Source organism: Chionomys nivalis, chromosome 18 (assembly GCF_950005125.1).
Source record: "Chionomys nivalis chromosome 18, mChiNiv1.1, whole genome shotgun sequence".
Lineage (NCBI taxonomy): Eukaryota > Metazoa > Chordata > Mammalia > Rodentia > Cricetidae > Chionomys > Chionomys nivalis.
Genome location: NC_080103.1, coordinates 10611174 through 10629164, shown reverse-complemented (window position 1 = coordinate 10629164; position 17991 = coordinate 10611174). Strand labels below are relative to the sequence as shown.

The following is a 17991-nucleotide window of genomic DNA, read 5'->3' as shown; positions in this document are numbered from 1 at the left end:
CCAAAGTCGCTCCTTGTCCCGGTCCCGTTTCCCGTTTGGCTCCCCACACCACCCCAGCCCAGGCGGGACCACCCAGGAACGGGACCAGCGTCTCCCGCGGGCATGGGTGGGAGGAGCGTTTGGCCGCGTCGGGGAGACTTTGGGGATGGGTGCGGAGGTCGGCGGTGCTTCGGAGGGAGGGAGGGTGGGCCTTCGAAGCGCGTCGGAGATGGCTGACTGTCTCGGTGGCAGCGGTGCCGTCGTCGTCCTCGTTAGTATAGTGGTGAGTATCCCCGCCTGTCACGCGGGAGACCGGGGTTCGATTCCCCGACGGGGAGACACACTATCCTTTTTAGCCAGACGGGCGGCCCTAGGCCCGTTGGCCATCCTTGCTTGCTTGGCCCCTCGCCCCAATGCCAGGACAGTGGTCCTCTGGCCCAAGAGCCAGGCTCGGGCCGCCCACTGCCAGGCGGGCCCACATGCCTCCCGGCCGTCGGGTCCCTAGCCTGGCGCCTGGCCCAGGGCTCTGACGCCTGGAGACGCGACTTACACACACACATACACACACACACACACACACACACACACCGACGAGGCGGCCGGGCGTGTGTCAGAGCCGGAGGCGTGTGACCCTCGGTGCCTGTGCCAGGCGGCTCTGGGTGGTGACGTGCCCGCTCGGTGTTGTCCCGGCTGCTCCCTGGCTCCTGTGGCCCTCGTTGCGTGAGCTGCCCTGGCCCGGTTGCTGCAGTCAGGAGGCGAGAGCGCCGCTCAGCACAGGCGTGTGCGTGTGAGAAGCGCGGGTGGCATGGGACGGTGAGGAACAACGCGTGCTCGGCGTCGGAGGCCCGGTTGGGGTTGGCGTGGGTGTCGGTGTCGGTGTATTCGTCGGTGTCGGCGTCGGCTTTGACTCTGAGGTTGGGGCAGGGTGGGAAGACCTGGTAGGCGACCGCGACATCGTCGCTGTCCGCTGGCTGGTGGCAGTCCCCGGCGTCCGTCGTGTGTGTGTGTGTGTGTGTGTGTGTGTGTGCGCGTGCGTGCGTGTGTGTATATGTGTGTGTGTGTCGTTGGCGTGTCGGCGTGGCGTTGGTGGTATAGTGGTGAGCATAGCTGCCTTCCAAGCAGTTGACCCGGGTTCGATTCCCGGCCAACGCACAGAACCCTCCTTTTGCCAGGGTTCAGGGCCGACAGTGGCCCTGTCCTCCGGCGCCTCTCCGCCTGTCCCGAGACTGCACTGCGCCGCGGCGGGCCGAACGACCACACAACGGGAGGAGGTTCTAGACCTTTTGAGAGGGTGGCGAGCCGGAGGAGAAGGGCCAGGGCGAGCTGTCTTAGCGGGAAGTGGCGCCCGGCTTGCCGGAGAAGCGACAGAGGGTACCGTGCACCGAGGGGACGGGCAGGGCCAGGGGGCACGGGCAGGCGCCTATCGATCTCATGGGCGCCCAATGCCAGCCGCGTATTGCTGGGCGGGCGTGCGGGCGGCTGGGGCGAGCCGCTGGCAGTCAGCTTGGCAGACTGGCTGAGATTCTGGCTGCTGGCGAGAGGCGCGCACCGTCAGCCTCTGGCCGTAGCTCCCTGGTGGTCTAGTGGTTAGGATTCGGCGCTCTCACCGCCGCGGCCCGGGTTCGATTCCCGGTCAGGGAAGCTTCTCTTCTCCCACCTCTCTTTCTGCAACTCTCCCCCTTCTTGACATCTGTCCAGCCCCCTCATCACCTCTCTTAACTTTTGCCCAACAGCGTCGCCGCCAGTCCCTGCTGCTCCGCTCCACTCGTACGTATGTTCGTACACCCTCACTCCCAACCCAACAGCCTGCAGCCTCACCGGCGCTTTCTACCCGCACACTCACCACCCTTTTCCTTGCTTCCCACTCACGCCCACTGTCTTTTCCTGCACACACCAAATCCTCAGGGCCTGTTCAGCTAAGCTCTGCTGCGGCCCGACACACCCAGCTTACACACCGCCACTATCACACCGACAACACACAAACACCCGACACGCAGCGCTCCCGCGCAAGCTTCCGACCCACTCATGGAGCCCACTGAGTCTCTACCTCACTCTATCGCCTGCTCTTAGGTCTCCAAGAAACAGTCTTGCTTGCCCTACCTGCCACACCTGCATCACACGCTCCCTGGGACCTTTCCTCTGCTCTTCACAACTGAGCGCTGACTTCAAGCAAATGCAGTGATTCGTTCCAGTCTACAGTGTGTGTGTGTGTGTGTGTGTGTGTAAATATGTCTGTCTCTCTGTCTGTCTGTCTATTTCTGTCCTTCTCTGTGTGTATGTGTGTTAGCGTAGGCATGTATATACGTATGTATGTATGCATGCATGCATGCGTATTTTGCAAAACTCCAGGGTCTCTAAGTGATCGTTTATGGTGGCAGTGTTGGTATGTGATCGGGAGGAGAGCGCGTGTCCGTTCGTGGGTTGTGGTGCTCTGTGGGGTGGTGTTGATTCCGTGCTGATAACAGACAGAGTGAATGCGGAAAGCACCTGGTGTGGTTACTAAGCTTCCGCATCGCCGCAGGGCGGAAAGTGCCCGACCCTAGGCCTGATTAAAGCCCCCAGAGCGGCTTGGGGGGAGCTGAGGCCAAGCCTGGCTGTTTTAAGGCCGCTGTTTCCGCGGCTCCTTGTGTGCGCCGGCAAGCGGTGCAGGTACCTGTGTGAGTCGGGAAATTGGAGCGGAACCTCTGCCCACCTAGGTTTTGGGTCTGTTGCCGGGTGGGTCCCCTCGGTCGTGACCCTGTCAGCAGGTCCGGGGCACGGAGACAGATGGTGGTGTGCTTACCGCTGGGTTCAGCTCCGCCTCGATGGGAGGCATAGTCTGTGCCCACCCGGGTGTGTGGGGGAGGGACAGACACGCCTTTTTCCCACCCGACCTCAACCCAGTCCCGCCCTGAAGCCTTCCCAATAGAGGACACGGAGAGACACCCGTGTCGAGCTGGATCTGGAAAGGGTCTGTCCAGCAAGCTGCCGGGCCAGTTGTGTGGCTCCCATGAGACGGCCATGGGAAAAAAAGACACCGGAGAAGCCTACGCTGGCAGGTGTCCGAATGGGGCCGTCACATGCCAAAGGCAAGGATCCACGCTTGCCTCTGTGCTCCCTGGTTTCTCCTCAGCTCGGCCCTTCTGGCTGGAAAGAGGGACTCTGCTTGGAGAAAAGGTCTTTCTAGCATGTGCCTGCCATGAACGATAGAATGATGGCTGTGGGACAGACAGCAGACAGGCGGTAGGGATGGTGGTTGGGGTGCGGGGGCAGAGCCGGGGTGGTTGTGGCCAGGGGCGTGCCATCCTTGGGCACGTGGTCCTGAGGTGTAGGGCAGCAGGCTGAGCAAGCCAGGTGGGAGCACCTCCCCCACTGACAGCTACCTACCGCATCAGGTCCTGCCTCTGCTTTCCTACCGGGGCTGCCCTCTGTGAGGGACTTAGGAGCCCAAGAAACCAACACTTCTCCGCCCAAGCTGCTTTTGGTCGTGGTGTTTGATGGCAACAATCCCAAGCCTGTCTCAGACTGAAATCAGTACCAGGAGTGGGGTATTGCTGGGACAGAGCCGATCCCGTGCTTTCGGGATTAAAAGGAGTTCTTGGGGATGAACAAGAAAGGAATGGTTATTGTTCAAAAAACGCCGGCTTCTGTGCCGAGTTGGGGCAGGGTCAACCGTGCTGCTTGTTTCTGGAGAACTTGACAAAGCCCTGCACTCATCTGGGAGGAGAGACTCTCAGTTGAGCAGATGCCTCCATGAGATGATGAGTGGTCTTTTTTTTTTTCCTTTTTTAAAATTGATATTCAGTGAGCTCTACATTTTTCTCTGCTCTCCTCCCTGCCTCTCCCTTCCCCCCTTCAACCTTCCCCCAAGGTCCCCATGCTCCCAATTTACCCAGGAGATCTTGTCTTTTTCTACTTTCTACTTCCCATATAGATTAGATCTATGTAAGTCTCTCTTAGTGTCCTCATTGTTGTCTAAGGTCTCTGGGATTGTGGTTTGTAGGCTGGCTTTCTTTGCTTTATGTTTAAAAACCACCTATGAGTGAATACATGTGATAATTGTCTTTCTGTGTCTGGGTTACCTCACTCTAAATAACGTTTTCTAGCTCCATCCATTTTCCTGCAAAATTCAAGCTGTCGGGTTTTTTTGTTTGTTTGTTTGTTTTTGTTTTTCCTTTCCGCTGTGTAGTACTCCATGGTGTAAATGTACCACATTTTCCTTACCCATTCTTCGGTCGAGGGGCATTTAGGTTGTGTCCAGGTTCTGGCTATGACAAACAAAGCTGCTATGAACATAGTTGAGCACATGTCCTTGTGGCACGATTGAGCATCTTTTGGACATATACCCAAAAGTGGTATTACTGGGTCTTGTGGAAGGTTGTTTCCTAATTTTCTGAGAAATCGCCACAGTGACATCCAAAGCATTGTACCCACCAGCTTTCATTCCCACCAGCAATGCAGAAGTGTTCTCCTTTCCCCACAACCTCTCCAGCATAAGTTGTCATCAGTGTTTTTGATCTTGGCCATTCTTTCAGGTGTAAGATGGAAACTCAGAGTTGTTTTGATTTGCATTTCTCTGATGACTAAGGATGTTGAGCATTTCCTTAAGTGTCTTTCAGCCATTTTAGATTTTTCTGTTGAGAGTTCTCTGTTTATGTCTTTACTCCATTTTTTATTGGATTATTTGATCTTTTGGTGTCCAATTTCTTGAGTTCTTTGTATATTTTGGAGGTCAGACCTCTGTCTGATGTGGGGTTAGTGAAGATCTTTTCCCATTCTGTAGGCTGTCATTTTGTCTTGTTGACCGTGTCCCTTGCTTTACAGAAGCTTTTCAGTTTCAGGAGGTCCCATTTATTAATTGTTTCTCTCAGTGTCTGTGCTGCTGGGGTTCTATTTAGGAAGTGGTTCCCTGTGCCAATGCATTAAAGTGTACTTCCCACTTTCTCTTCTATAAGGTTCAGTGTGGCCGGCTTCATGTTGAGGTCTTTGATCCATTTGGACTTGAGTTTTGTGCATGGTGATAGATAGGGATTTATCTTCATTTTTGTACATGTTGATATCCAGTTATGCCAGCACCATTTGTTAAATATGCTTTCTTTTTCCATTTGATATTTTTTGCTTCCTTGTCAAAAGATGATGGGTCGAACATGTAGGGTATTGTCTTGATTCACAAGTGGTGTGAGAGGGCACATGAAGGGAAGCAGGTGGGTGGTTGTCTCGCACCGGATAAGAGAGCCAGTAAGCAGCCCTCACGCTAGTCCTCTGCTCCAATTCCTGCCTCTAGGTCTCTCACCCCACCCTGCTTATAAGCCCCAAACTCCAAACCCTTGTCCCCTAATGTCCATGAACTCCAGCCCCACCTTCCCCACCTATCCCCACTTCCACCAGTGTGGCATTAAGAACTCCTAGGAAGAAATAAAACCATCTCACCTCAAGGTTTCTCTAAGTCACACATTTGATCAGAATATGACGTGATCCTGGTCCCTACTGAGAAATAAATGTGCAGGAAACACAGCAGATGGTCCCAGGACCTGCTAGCGGAGATCAGGCTGTCTCTGCTCCTATCCATTTCCAACGCCCCCTTAACCCAACGCCTCCAACCTCAAAACCAGCAGCAGCAGCAGCAGCAGCCACCAGGGTAAAAAACCTCCATCTCCAAGCCACCACGTTAGGTCTCTCTTGCTCTTGCTCGGCTACTTGTTTGAGCTGTGACTGCCAACAAGAGTCAACTGAAGAGCCCCACTTGGTTCTGTTCCTGGGTTCTCTTTAGAAAAAAAAAAAAGCTGCGGTGGTCACGACCACTCCCACTCGCCTTTGTTCAGGATGGTCAAGGACTGACAGGTAGCAGAGGGCAGTCCGTCTCCTGTGGTGAGACAGGCCCTTTCTCTGCCGGTGGGCGGTGGTTGAGTCCGGTGACAGGTGAGTGAACGTTTTCCTTCGTGGTACCCACCGCAGCTGAGCACAAAGAGGATTAGGACCGCAGGAAGAGACACATGGTCCAAGGCTTGGGAGGCCGGAGAAGGTGCGCAACACAGTCTGTGGACACCCTGAGCTCGCTGGAGCAGGCTTTGAGCCTTGCCGGTCAATTGGGCCCGGATAGGGAAGCTCCCTGGACAGACGACTTGCCAACGAGCAGCCTGCAGGAGCCTAGGTCTTAGAAGGCCAGGGGTCAGTGCGGGACCTGCGAGGAAGAGCCATCTTGGCACAGGAGGACCTTCGATGGAGTTGCGCGTGATTGTGCCTCTCTGGCCTGCGCGGAGTCGACTTCCCTGAGTTTGTATCTGTGTGTGTGTTTCTTGTGGGTATGGTTGTTTGTGTGTGGGGGGGGGGGGAGAGCGCTATAGAACAGACATTTCTGGGCCAGACAAGACTACATATATAGTGGCCTTAAAATGAGGAGTCAACTGTGCAGCGTGGTCTCAGATGCCACCGAGGGAAAGAAACAGAAGAACATAGAATCCCTACTAATGAACATGTACTACACGTGAAATTACTCTTTCGCGTCACTGAGCATTTTATCTTAGTAGCACCAAGGTAGAACTAAGCAAGCCCAAGGAACAGCCTTTTCTTGCGTACAGTTGCCGGGGGAGAGCGCGAACGCAGTCCCCCACTAACAGAAATTATGCAGTCGAGCTTCCCGCATTTGGGGAAATCGCAGGGGTCAACACACCCCGAGTGCAATAGGTGAGCCTCGCCCTGGGAAAACCACCTACGTGATCATGGTATCTCCCCTGCCAGGTAAGTATGCTTTTCGTCTTCGCAGCCCCACTCAGCCCTACCGGCTCTGCACTCTTAACACACGGTCACTTAACCGTGCCTGCTCCACAGTCTCCCCGGACGCGTACTCGATTCTTGCGCCCCGCTACCACCCGCGGACCCGCGCTTCTTTTCTTCCACGCCAGTAGAGATCCTAAAGATCGCTCGCGTTTTCGCAGTTGGTGAGGACCCGGCAGCCCATGCGCGACCCTTATTTGCATAAACCCCGCCCACATTCGTGACCTCAAGAAGGAAGTCACCCCTGTCCCCTGCCAACAAACGTACCCGCCACCTGGGAGGTAACGACGTCATCTTGCTGGACTCCTTCTGGTACCTAATCTGTATAGATGACGCCCATCACCGACCCAGGGGAGATGCCATGCCCCTCCTCTACACTCCATTGTCTTGTTGAACTTGTCTGCTTGCAGAGAGCTGGAGTGTTGAAGACCCAGAGACAAATCATCTTGAATTATCTTAAACCCCTAAATAGTCGCCTATGTCAGGCAGTTGGGAGAGAATCTGCAACACATCATCTTAGCCTGCAGAGAAGTGGTTCTCAACGTGTGGGTCGCAACCCCTTAAGGGGTCGCCTACGACCATCGGGAAACAGCGAAAATTACATTGCGATTCCTAACAGTATCAAAATTACAGTTATGAAGTAGTAAGGAAAATAATTGTATGGCTGGAGTCACCACAACATGAGGAACTGTATTAAAGGGTCCCAGCATTAGGAAGGTTGAGACCACTGCTGTAGTGTTATCGCTATTAAAATCTTAACAGGGAGATGGCAAAAGCCACAACATATTAAATGAAACCACGTTGAACTATGGCATGCGTGGCAAGAAATTTCTTGGGAAGAGTGGGCTGGTGTCCACCTTTAATCTCAGCCCTCAGAGGCAGGCAGTTCCCCAGATGAAATGGGGCCAGCCTGGCAATTTTGTTTCCTTTTTAAAACAAAAAGCAAGGTATTCAAAAGTCTGTTGTAACTAACAAATGTACAAACACCAATTGGTGGGGGGGGGGTGAGGGGAAAGAGGGTGCACCAACCAGGGAGTCACCTGCAGACGCATGCTTCTGTTATTTAAGCAAATGAAATCAGGGACCTAATGTGGCTTTCGCTTTTGGTACAGATGAAGCGGCAGGACTCCTGATGTGTGTTGTATAGGGGAATATCACCATCCCCCGCCACCACAACTCCTGATGTGTGTTCTATGGGAAATATCACCATCCCCCTCCACCACGACTCCTGATGTGTGTTGTGTAGGGAAATATCACCATCCCCCGCCACCACCCCGTAGGGGGCAGACCGTGAGCAGCTTATTCCCAAAAGTGGAAAGGCGCTGCCTAGAAACGCATCGAATGGAGGAGTGGCTCCTACAGTCGTCTATAGGGTGCATTCATTTAAATGCAACCAGAATCTTTGGAACTCAAGTACAGGCCCTTAGAACTTTCCTGTAGGATGGGGATATGCACTGTAATTCCTATATCACCCAGTGGACAGGCAGCATGGGCGTCATCTAGTACACTCGTGCAGTCTTTTGATTTGGAGCTACCCAGCGATTAACTAACTGTAGGTGTAACAGGGACTGCACACTAAGGCTTGCTCTCCCAGTCCTTTTCTCTTTGAAATAGGAGCCTGGATGCCGAGACTGGCGGGGGTGGGGTGCCAGGATTGAGACGCAGAGGCTTCTTTTTCAGGTGGAAGAACAGCTACCTTTATTTTGCCCCAGCCTTTCATAACTCTAGTGCTTCTGTGGAAAACCACCGGCCAGAAAGAACAGAAACAACCTTGTCAATTACGGACCACAAAGAAGTTCCACTGTAGGTCAGGGGGAGTGAGGGCAGCTAGATCACAACATATATAATAAGAGGTTTAATAAGAGGCAAGTAAACTGGAAAACCAGGGGAGTTTGAGAATGTGGTTCCCCACTTAAGAATGCCTCGTGAGTCTTTCTAAAGTCGAGGTGTAGAATTAGGGTCCTTTTCCTTTGGTTGTTTCTGTCCTCTGTTCTCTGAAGCTGTGCTGTGGGGGAGACTGAGCTAAATGGGCTTCCGTAGGAACTGCTTGGTTCTGAGACCCTGATCACCTGTCAACCAGGAGCGCTGTAGATGAAGAAGAATGTGGGGCAGTGGTACTAACCAGATCCTGATTCCCACCCCACTCAAGGCAGGGAAGCAAACACTGGCTTTGGATTATTCTCATCAACTGCTGGAAAGGAAAGCAGGCTTCGTGAAGACGGGCGGCTCTCGAGGCAAGGGGGGAATCACTGGAACTATCTGGATTTTCTTCTCTCTGAACAAGCAGCATGGCAGAAATCTAAGAGGTCTCTCTGGCCAGGCTTCCTTGGAGCTTAGTGTAGGACGCCCCAGAAAGCAATTGCGATTGTTGGAGGGCTCCGAAATGCCTGTTAGTTTCTGCTCAAAACATGCAGCATTGCTATCTGCAGGCGGCTGCGCTGTGCACTCCGCTGCACTCTGAGGGATGTAGCAACTTCTTCCTGGTAGAAGCATTCCATGCTGGCTGGCATGGGGTGGGGACTCCTTAAGACATAGGACGCTCTAAAAGGACTGGAAAGGCTTCCAGCTTTCACGAGCCGTCACCCCTTTCCCACACTCCTGTAACACTGACAAAGGCCTTGGTTCACCAAGTTGAACTTGAGTGATATCCTTACTTAGGTCTGATAAACTTCCAGGGAGGCTTTTCAGAGCCACGAATTTGAACTGGAATTAGCATTTCCCGTCTAATGAGCTGAAACTTCAGGGTCGTGACAGGCAGAATTCGAAGGAATTCAGTAGGCCAAGCGCCAAAACTCCTTGAGGGGCAAACCTGGCCCAGACAGATGGGGGAGAGGACTTGGTCTTTTTCATTGCCTAGCGTGTAGGAGGCCATTTCCTCCTCCTCAACACTGGGAAATACACAAGATACTGTATTTACAATTTACTTATGGAGATAATGGGTTGCATTACTGTCTGTCAGTGAAAATGGAAATGGATGGGATGGATTCTTTTGTTTATTGTGCTGTCAAGAGCCGCCAGCAGGGTGCATTGGTGGTTCAGTGGTACAATTCTCGCCTCCCACGCGGGAGACCCGGGTTCGATTCCCGGCCAATGCAGTGCAACATTTTCTTTTTGGCCTATCACCAGGGTGTTTTCTTAGCGCCAGAGAAGCTGTTTGTGGGGTGTGATTTATCACAGCCTAGCATGCAGAAGGACTTGTGTTTCTTTCTTAACACTGGAAAACTCAAAAATTTAAAGGATCCTTGGTTAACGTTGTTTTTCAGTAGAGATTCACTGAAATGCATGGCTTCTCTTACTTTTTCCTAATGTGCTGTTAGAAGGTAGTCTGGAGGTTGCATTGGTGGTTCAATGGTAGAATTCTCGCCTCCCACGCGGGAGACCCGGGTTCGATTCCCGGCCAATGCACTCTGAGTTTTTTCCTTCTGCCTACCACCCACCTACAAGGTTTTCTGGTGTGAGCAGAGAAAACAGGACTAGGACCCAGTTCTATTCTTTCAGACTGTTTTTGGCTGGAAACGTTAACAGCGAATTTGACTAAGTGGCTCAAGCAGGTAAGTAATGTCTTCCGTGTATCAAAGAGTCCAGGCACAAGCTTACAGATACGGAATATCGAATATCACCACCACAGCTGTTTTCATTGTTTTCAAGTTCTTCCTGTTTCAGTTCAGACACCTGAGGTTTTTACTCTCATGGCAGAAGATGACTTCACACCGATATTCTAGGCAGGAAAAAGAGGATAAGACAGGCAGGTAGAAGGCATTCAAACTTTTTTTTTTTTTTTTTTTTTTTTTTTTTTTGGTTTATCGAGACAGGGTTTCTCTGTAACTTTGGAGCCTGTCCTGGAACTCCCTTTGTAGACCAGGCTGGCCTCGAACTCACAGAGATCTGCCTGCCTCTGCCTCCCGAGTGCTGGGATTAAAGGCGTGCGCCACCACCGCCCGGTCAAACATTTTTATTCAGAGGCTTCCGCCTATCTCTTTTAAACCTTAACTGCAAGATACAGGGAAGGGGGTGACTACCAGGTTTGTGGTAGCCTTTAACCCCAGCATTCTGGAGTCAGAGGTAGGAGAATCTCTGTGAGTTCTAAATCAGCCTGATTTAGGCCAACCGGAGCTAAATAGTGCGATCCTATCTCAAAAAACAACCAGAAAGGTTTTCATCCCTAGGGATCCTGTCCTGAGGTTTCGGTGTTACTGAACCGTAGCTTTTAAGTAAGAAGTTTTGAGTAAGGGTTCCAATGTCTCACCAGCGCAAAAATCCTTCTGGGCGAGGACAACAGCTTACTTTATTTAATGCTCTTGCCAAGATTAAATTCCGTCAAGAAATTCTCTAATAAGGAGCGGGAGGAGGGGGCGTTCAGACTAAGAACTGTTCGAAGAATCCAGGTTTGATCCTCAGCAACCACAGAAGATCTCCTCTCTTTCCTGTGGCTCCGGGCGGCGACCCAAACAGCCAGGCGAGCTCATCAAACAAAACCCTTCTGAACTCTTATCAATTATTTTTCTATCAGCTATCTTTCGTGACAAATGATAAGAAGAAAGCCTGAACGCAGCTCCAAATATACTACGAGTTACGCAGCCGACTTCCCCGTTTTTGTGGAAGTCTCAGGAATCAGCACACGCCGACGGCACTGAGTCTCCAGGAAAATCCCCTTCGGGATAACAGTGTTTTCCCCACCGCGTGAGTATTCTGTTTCCACCCCCAGTCCTAACTCACCCCACGAGTCCTGCCTTCTGAACGCACTGACGCTTTGCCCCGCATTCTAGCGGGCCTCCCCGGACGGACACGCTTCTCCTGCGCTTCTCTGTCACCCACCGACCCACGCTCTCTCCCACACCGTGCGAATTTCCTCGCGTTTCCAAAGTGAGTGCGGACACGGCACCGCATGCACCCCTAATTTCCATAGTTCTCACTTCACTCTAACACCACCGACAGCTTCTACTCTCAAGAAAACGCCTCGCTCCTCGTCCGGACCTTTGACATCTTGGGTTCCTGGGTGGGACTCAGCAATTCGGGTGTTAGAGAACACGGTCTTTCAGGTTCCTCATGTGGTAACTGGCTCGAGGGAGCAACTGGCATGCTGGTTCCATTTCTTCTCCGAACATCTCAATCATAACAGGAGATAGTAATCTTAAGATTGCCTGCGTAGATGCTCTGCGGTTGCACATAGGGAAAGAAGAAAGCAAATGGGTTTCAGCAGAAAATAACCTTCCTGGTTTTTAGGCACTAGACACTTTGAGCTTATAGCGACTTAGGAAGATGAAAACTGCAGATTCCTGGATCTAATGCCAAGGGATGTGTGCTTCCTGCTGTGCCCCAATGCACAGCACAGTGGGGGACTGAAGTTAATCGTGGTGTTTCAGGGCCGCAGATGGCTGGGAGCTCATAGGCGTTCCTTTTCTGCTCGCTTCACCGCTACCGAGGGTCTGTCATTTTCTCCTCCTCCCCACACACCCCTTTCTTCCTCCTCTTTCTCTTTCTCCGTCCCCCTTTTCCTCTGTCTCTTCGTTTAGAAAATTGTTTTAAAGTAAACATTACTGATAGGAAAGCAAGCATGTGCCACTCAGGAATCCTTCAAGTGTTAGGGAAAAAAGTTGAGGGGGCCAGGAGAAAAAGCCCCCACTATCCCTCGAGGATTCATCCATGAAACTGAACCTCCACCGTGTGCACTCTGGCTGCCATTAACGTAGATGTGCCACTGTGGTTCCTGGTCCTTCTGCAGCACCATCCTGCTTGATAGTGGGAGAGTATGCCAGAGATTCACAGTGATTCCAGACCCGGCTACAGTCTCTCCAGGGAGGAAGGGAACGAGAAGCAATGTGCAGAGAGCTCAAGCACAGCAGCCTGGTGAGACAGCATTTACACCGGCAAGCCCTTTGTGGATTTCCCTTGTGCTGACCCCTCCCTGCCTCACCCTCCTTTAGAAAGCCTGGGTACTCACGTGAAAATTCCGTAGATTAGAGGAGAAAGACCACTAAAGCAAGTCATGGCCAAATTAATTAGAAGTCTTTTAAAATTTGTGGACACGGGTTGTTTCTCCCTAAAGACAGGGTTCAAGAGTTCAGCACTGGACATGGGGAAGATAAGGGTTTTTATAGTTCAGAAGTAGAGGGTCCCAAACAGGTAGGGTCACAGAAGTTGGTCATAATAACCTCCTGAAACAAAGACATGGTTACAACGTAGCCGTAACAGGTGGTCATAACTTTTTGAAACAAAGGCATGGTTGTCATTTCCTGAAGCAGGCAGCCCAGAACAATTTGTAATTAAGCTTACAAGTGGGGTGTAGTCCCGTCCTAGAGAAATAGGGATAACTGTAAACAGGAATGAACCGAGTTTGTTTTCTGCTCTACAATGGCTCTCAAGCCTAGGATGGAACCAGGCTGGTTCAGCAGCAGCTGTGAAGAGAGGTGGTCCTAAGAAGGAAGATGAAGGAGGAAGAAGAACTGCCCCTGGTCATTTCACAGGCGCTGTCTCCTAAACCCTCTCTCCATGGCTCTTCTGCAGTGTCCAAAAGGCTGGAAATGACCCTTAGTGTGAGTACAGCCAAGCCATAACATAAACCCTACCATGTGCCGGGCGATGGTGGCGCACGCCTTTAATCCCAGCACTCGGGAGGCAGAGGCAGGCGGATCTCTGTGAGTTCGAGACCAGCCTGGTCTACAGAGCTAGTTCCAGGACAGGCTCCAAAGCCACAGAGAAACCCTGTCTCGAAAAAACAAAAAATAAATAAATAAATAAATAAATAAATAAATAAATAAACTCCACTATAGAAATACACATCTGTGGAAGTCACCAAATAACCAGGAGAAAAATCCAGTTTTTTAAAAAAAATTGGAACAGTGTAAGCAACATAGTGCACAAACTAAGTAAGATATGCTCTTTTCCCAAACAATAAAGTGGGGTGTGGTTTGGTGGCCCACACTTATAGGCCAGCACTCCAGAGTCTAAGTCGAAAAATTGAGTTCCGGACCAGTGTGGGATTCACAAAATCTAACATAAAATGTGGCAGTACTAGCACTGTGTGCAGTTGAGTGGTCATGCTGATGTTCTCTGTGCTGGTAACTTCGTTGCTGGTAACATCTGTGCTGATAACATCGTTGCTAGAGCAATCACTTAAAATTCAGGTACCCTGCTACTCTTGGAATGTATCTGTCCACCACCTCATTTTGCAGGTGAAACGGGGGGGGGGCACATGCCTTGGCAAAGAGATAAAGATCTGTTGATCTAGAACTGGGCAGAAGGGCAGCAGTTTCAGGAATTTGTGAGTCTCATAGGTTTAACACTGATATCCCACCAGCAGGGTTAGGTGGCCTGAACCGTAGGAGGGTATCATTTTTCGTGTTTATCCATCTACCACTGATGATTGTGTTTATCTGTCAGACCTGGATAGAGGGGGAAAAAACTGTTTAAAATGACAGTAAGTGTCCCGAGGTAGGTGTGAACTTCGAACATTTCAATTAACCGTCCTCTGCAGGGCTGTACTCGTACAGAGGGTGTGGGTGCCACACACCAGCCAGCACCTCCCGGATGCTACTGGATCCTGCTGTCTCCAGAGGTTCTCAGGGATTTAAGCTGACCTGGTTACAGCCAGGGCACCCAGCAGGACTCGGAGAAGGAGTCCACCTGCTGGGTCCTTCGAAGACCCGGAGCAGGCACAGCGAGGGACTGGCCACCCCAGATGTGGCTGGATGCTCGGCAGCTCTCAGCTCTCAGCTCTCAGCCTGGCCTGCACAGAGAGAACAATGGGTTTCCGTGGGCGCAGAAAGTGACTCAGAAGAGGGCTGAAAAGCAAGGGGACAACCGAGGCGTGAGAAGTGGTCTTGTAGCAGTCGGAAAGCGAAAGGAACCTCTGAGAATTGTTAATGCAGAAATTTAGGAATGAATGATGCTTTAAAAAAACAGCAACAACAAAAAACAACAACAAAGCCACCCGATTCTGGTTGCTTCTGTGGCCTATTGATCTAGAATAGGGTTTGGGGGAGTCAATTTCAGGAGTTTGTGAGGTCACACAATGGTTGTTTTTCTGGGTTGTATGCCCAGGAACATCGTTAGAATCCCAGTCAAAACTGGTGCGTGGTGGTTCACGCCTTAAATTCACGCCTTTAATTCCGGCATTTCGAGAGGCAGAAGCAAGCAAATTATCTGTGAGTTCAAGGCCAGCCTGATCTGCATAGTGAGCTCCAGGACAGCAAGAGCCAAATTGTGAGACTCTGTCTTAAAACAAACAAAAAATTCCATCTATGATCCTGTTACTATCCTTTTCTTCAACTAAAAAAAAAATGTTTAAATTTACACCTATGTATTAGAGGCACATGGGCCTGGAGGCTGGAGGATGACTTTCTTTTCTCTCATAATGTATAAATCTCATTTCTCTTAAAACGGGACCTATTATTTACAGTATCTATTCAACCTAAGCCATTGACTTTTGAGTGGTGATGATTAAACCCAAAGCCTTGTATATCCTCAGTTTCTGCTCTAGTTTAGGGAATACTTCCAGTTCCGACCTTACATTGTAAACCATTGTGGGTTTTTGTTGCTATTGTTGTTGTTGATTTGTTTTTGGGTTTTGTTTTATTTTGTTTTGGTTTGGTTTTTCAAGAAATGATTTCTCTGTGCAGCCCTGGCTGTCCTGGAACTTACTCTGTTGTGCCATGGTCCACAGGACCATACAGTGAAAAGCACAGCTGACGCTCCTCTAGACTCGCTCACAGGAGTATCCCAGTGGAGGAAGCTGATTTACAAAGCTTCGGGAATACTTGTCTTTTAAGTAGTTGCTGTTGTCATTTCTGCAAAACCCTTGTGAAGCCATGGCGCCCCCCCCCCCGCCACTTTCCATAATGGGATTCATTCAAAAACACCTCAGCAGTGTATGAATCATTTATTGAGCATAACTCCTTTCTGTACTGGTAATCAGATGACCTTTTTCCACATTGTGTGAAAGCATTCACTCAGTCAAAGAAACCTTTGTTCTAATAGTCAAATCTACCAAAAGCTACCCCCATCCCCCAATTATCTTTTATGGCAGGACATCCAACAAGGAGAGAAGCCTTGCAAATAGATTGCATAGAACCTCAAAAGATAGGCACTGAAGAGAGACAGAGTCTGCCCTTACTGATAAGCAGGACAGGGTGACCCCGGATTCTCTAACAGCTGACTCTGGAGAGTATAACCCACTGGCCTTTGCTCTACCCTAACAAGCTATCAATATTCTGTACTTACCTTATCTCGGTTTCATTGGATATAAGATCATAGTCTAGGAAATTAACTGTGTATGCCTTCACCCTTAGAGATACAGGAAAGATGCTTGGATCTCTAACCCAGCCCCAGAGAAAGGAATTCCTGTTTACCTGGGTCAGCAGGTGTGAGTACCTCCGCTTAGCCTGGGGCTAAGAATTTACGTAGCCACAGCTTTTCACTTTAACCCAGTGTGAAGAGATTCCCTTTCTTCAGCTAGCATTTGGCAAAAATATCAATAGGGATCAAGTTCCATCCATTTCCCTCCCACAGTGTGCTGATTGCCATGACTACCACAATCACCGTGTTCCCAGCTGTGCAGGAATGGAAGTGTTTTTAGGATGCACAGCGCTACCGCGTTTCTGTTCCCTTCTCTACATTTATTACAAACTAAAGCTTAACTCACCACACAAATGTAGCTATCACAGCCCCTTCCTCTATTCACCCTTGTCAGATATGCCCGGGTGCTTCACAGCCCCGTCCCCTCGGAGATATAAATAGGATACCAAGCACCTGCTTCGTCTGCCTTATCTGATTCTTGGCCCTGTGAAATGCCTGCCTAGTATCCTTGTTATTGTCAAAGAACTGTTAATTGTGTCCATGTGGGTATATGAACTGGAGACCTTGTGGGACCAGAGAACATCAAGAACATTGCTGGAGCATTGGAAGAAGTGGGACATAAACAGAAGACATGTGTGAGCTGATTTGTTCCTTTCCCCTCAGACCCTTTCAGTCAGTTTTCGCTTACTGAACTGTTCCTTCTGGATCCTGAGAGGTTAGGGGCCAGACACCTCAATAAATCTTGATACTATTGACCAGGCTGGCCTTAAACTCAGAGATCCTCCTGTCTCCGCCTCTACAGTGCTGGGATTAAAGTCGTCCTGGCTTTGTTAATATTTTGGACAAATTTCCTAACATCAAACTTTAAGTGAAATCTAATATCTAACTAATTTTGAGGATTTCTAAATAGTCCACAAATGATCTAAAATGTGTTATAATTTCTGTCAGGAGCCATGTCCCCCCCCCCAAAACTATTATAGGGATCACCGCCGTGAGGGGTTTTGCAGAGGGAATCCACTTCCCAATTGTATTAAGAATTGTTTTATTGACAAAGCCTATCCCACACCCAAGTTGTCTGTTAATAGAGAGCTATCTGTTAGCAGAACCCGCCTCACATTCCAAACTATATAGGTGTGTCAACTCGTGACTTCCTGACCAAGGAATTGTGACCTGACCGATTGTAACCTCTTGGCCTACATGACCGGCTTGGACCACGTGGCAAGATCCCGTGCCTCAGCCCCCCAAGCTCCTCATCCAGGGGCTATATAAGCTGTAACCATGACACTAATAAATGGAGGCTTCGACAAATTTGCCTAGCCTCCTTCCTCTTATCAGCCCATGTCTTTCAGGTGGTGCCTCTCTGTGACCCTGGAATAACCGACCAGCCAGGCGGGTTACAGACCCTAGACAGAGTAACCCGTCGAGGCGGTCTACAAATTTCAAAAGGCTTGAATTTTTAATTCCATCACTAAAGGCAGAGACAGGAGGATCTCAGTGAGTTCCAGCCCAGTCAGAGCTACATACTGTCTCAAACAAAAAATGATTCTTTTTCTTTATAAAAATAGTCACTAAAGCCAGGCAGTGGTGGTGCACGCCTTTAATCCCAGCTCTCGGGAGGCAGAGACAGGCAGATCTTTGTGAGTTCGAGGCCAGCCTGGTCTACAAGAGCTAGTTCCAGGACAGGCTCCATAGCTACAGAGAAACCCTGTCTCGAAAAACCAAAAAAAATAAATAAATAAAAATAAAAATAGTCACTAAATAATGCTTACGTGGTATATTTAACTTGTATAGGAAGTGGTATTAGATAAGACACGGTGTGTGGCCTAGTGAAATATTTTGATGGTAGATTAAATCCCTAGCCTGCATGAAACCTTGGGTTCATCTTCAGTACAGAAGAATAAATGGTATTTTACTGTCTTTGGGTTTTACTCGCATACAAACACGTTATTGACCAGGTTCTGTGAA

At 50.0% G+C, this 17991-nt stretch overlaps 6 non-coding genes across 6 annotated transcripts; 5 read left to right on the top strand and 1 right to left on the bottom strand.

Moving 5' to 3' along the window:
* Positions 1–245: 245 nt before the first annotated feature.
* Trnad-guc (transfer RNA aspartic acid (anticodon GUC)) lies at positions 246–317 on the top strand. Its single transcript has one exon. It is a non-coding gene; the product is annotated as a tRNA-Asp (tRNA).
* A 742-nt stretch (positions 318–1059) lies between these two features.
* Trnag-ucc (transfer RNA glycine (anticodon UCC)) lies at positions 1060–1131 on the top strand. The gene has a single exon. It is a non-coding gene; the product is annotated as a tRNA-Gly (tRNA).
* Positions 1132–1548: 417 nt separating this feature from the next.
* Trnae-cuc (transfer RNA glutamic acid (anticodon CUC)) lies at positions 1549–1620 on the top strand. Its single transcript has one exon. It is a non-coding gene; the product is annotated as a tRNA-Glu (tRNA).
* A 4920-nt stretch (positions 1621–6540) lies between these two features.
* LOC130890277 (U1 spliceosomal RNA) lies at positions 6541–6704 on the bottom strand. The gene has a single exon (XR_009058719.1). It is a non-coding gene; the product is annotated as a U1 spliceosomal RNA (small nuclear RNA).
* A 3052-nt stretch (positions 6705–9756) lies between these two features.
* On the top strand, positions 9757–9827 carry Trnag-ccc (transfer RNA glycine (anticodon CCC)). The gene has a single exon. It is a non-coding gene; the product is annotated as a tRNA-Gly (tRNA).
* A 239-nt stretch (positions 9828–10066) lies between these two features.
* Positions 10067–10137, top strand: Trnag-ccc (transfer RNA glycine (anticodon CCC)). The gene has a single exon. It is a non-coding gene; the product is annotated as a tRNA-Gly (tRNA).
* The last annotated feature ends 7854 nt before the right edge of the window (positions 10138–17991 follow it).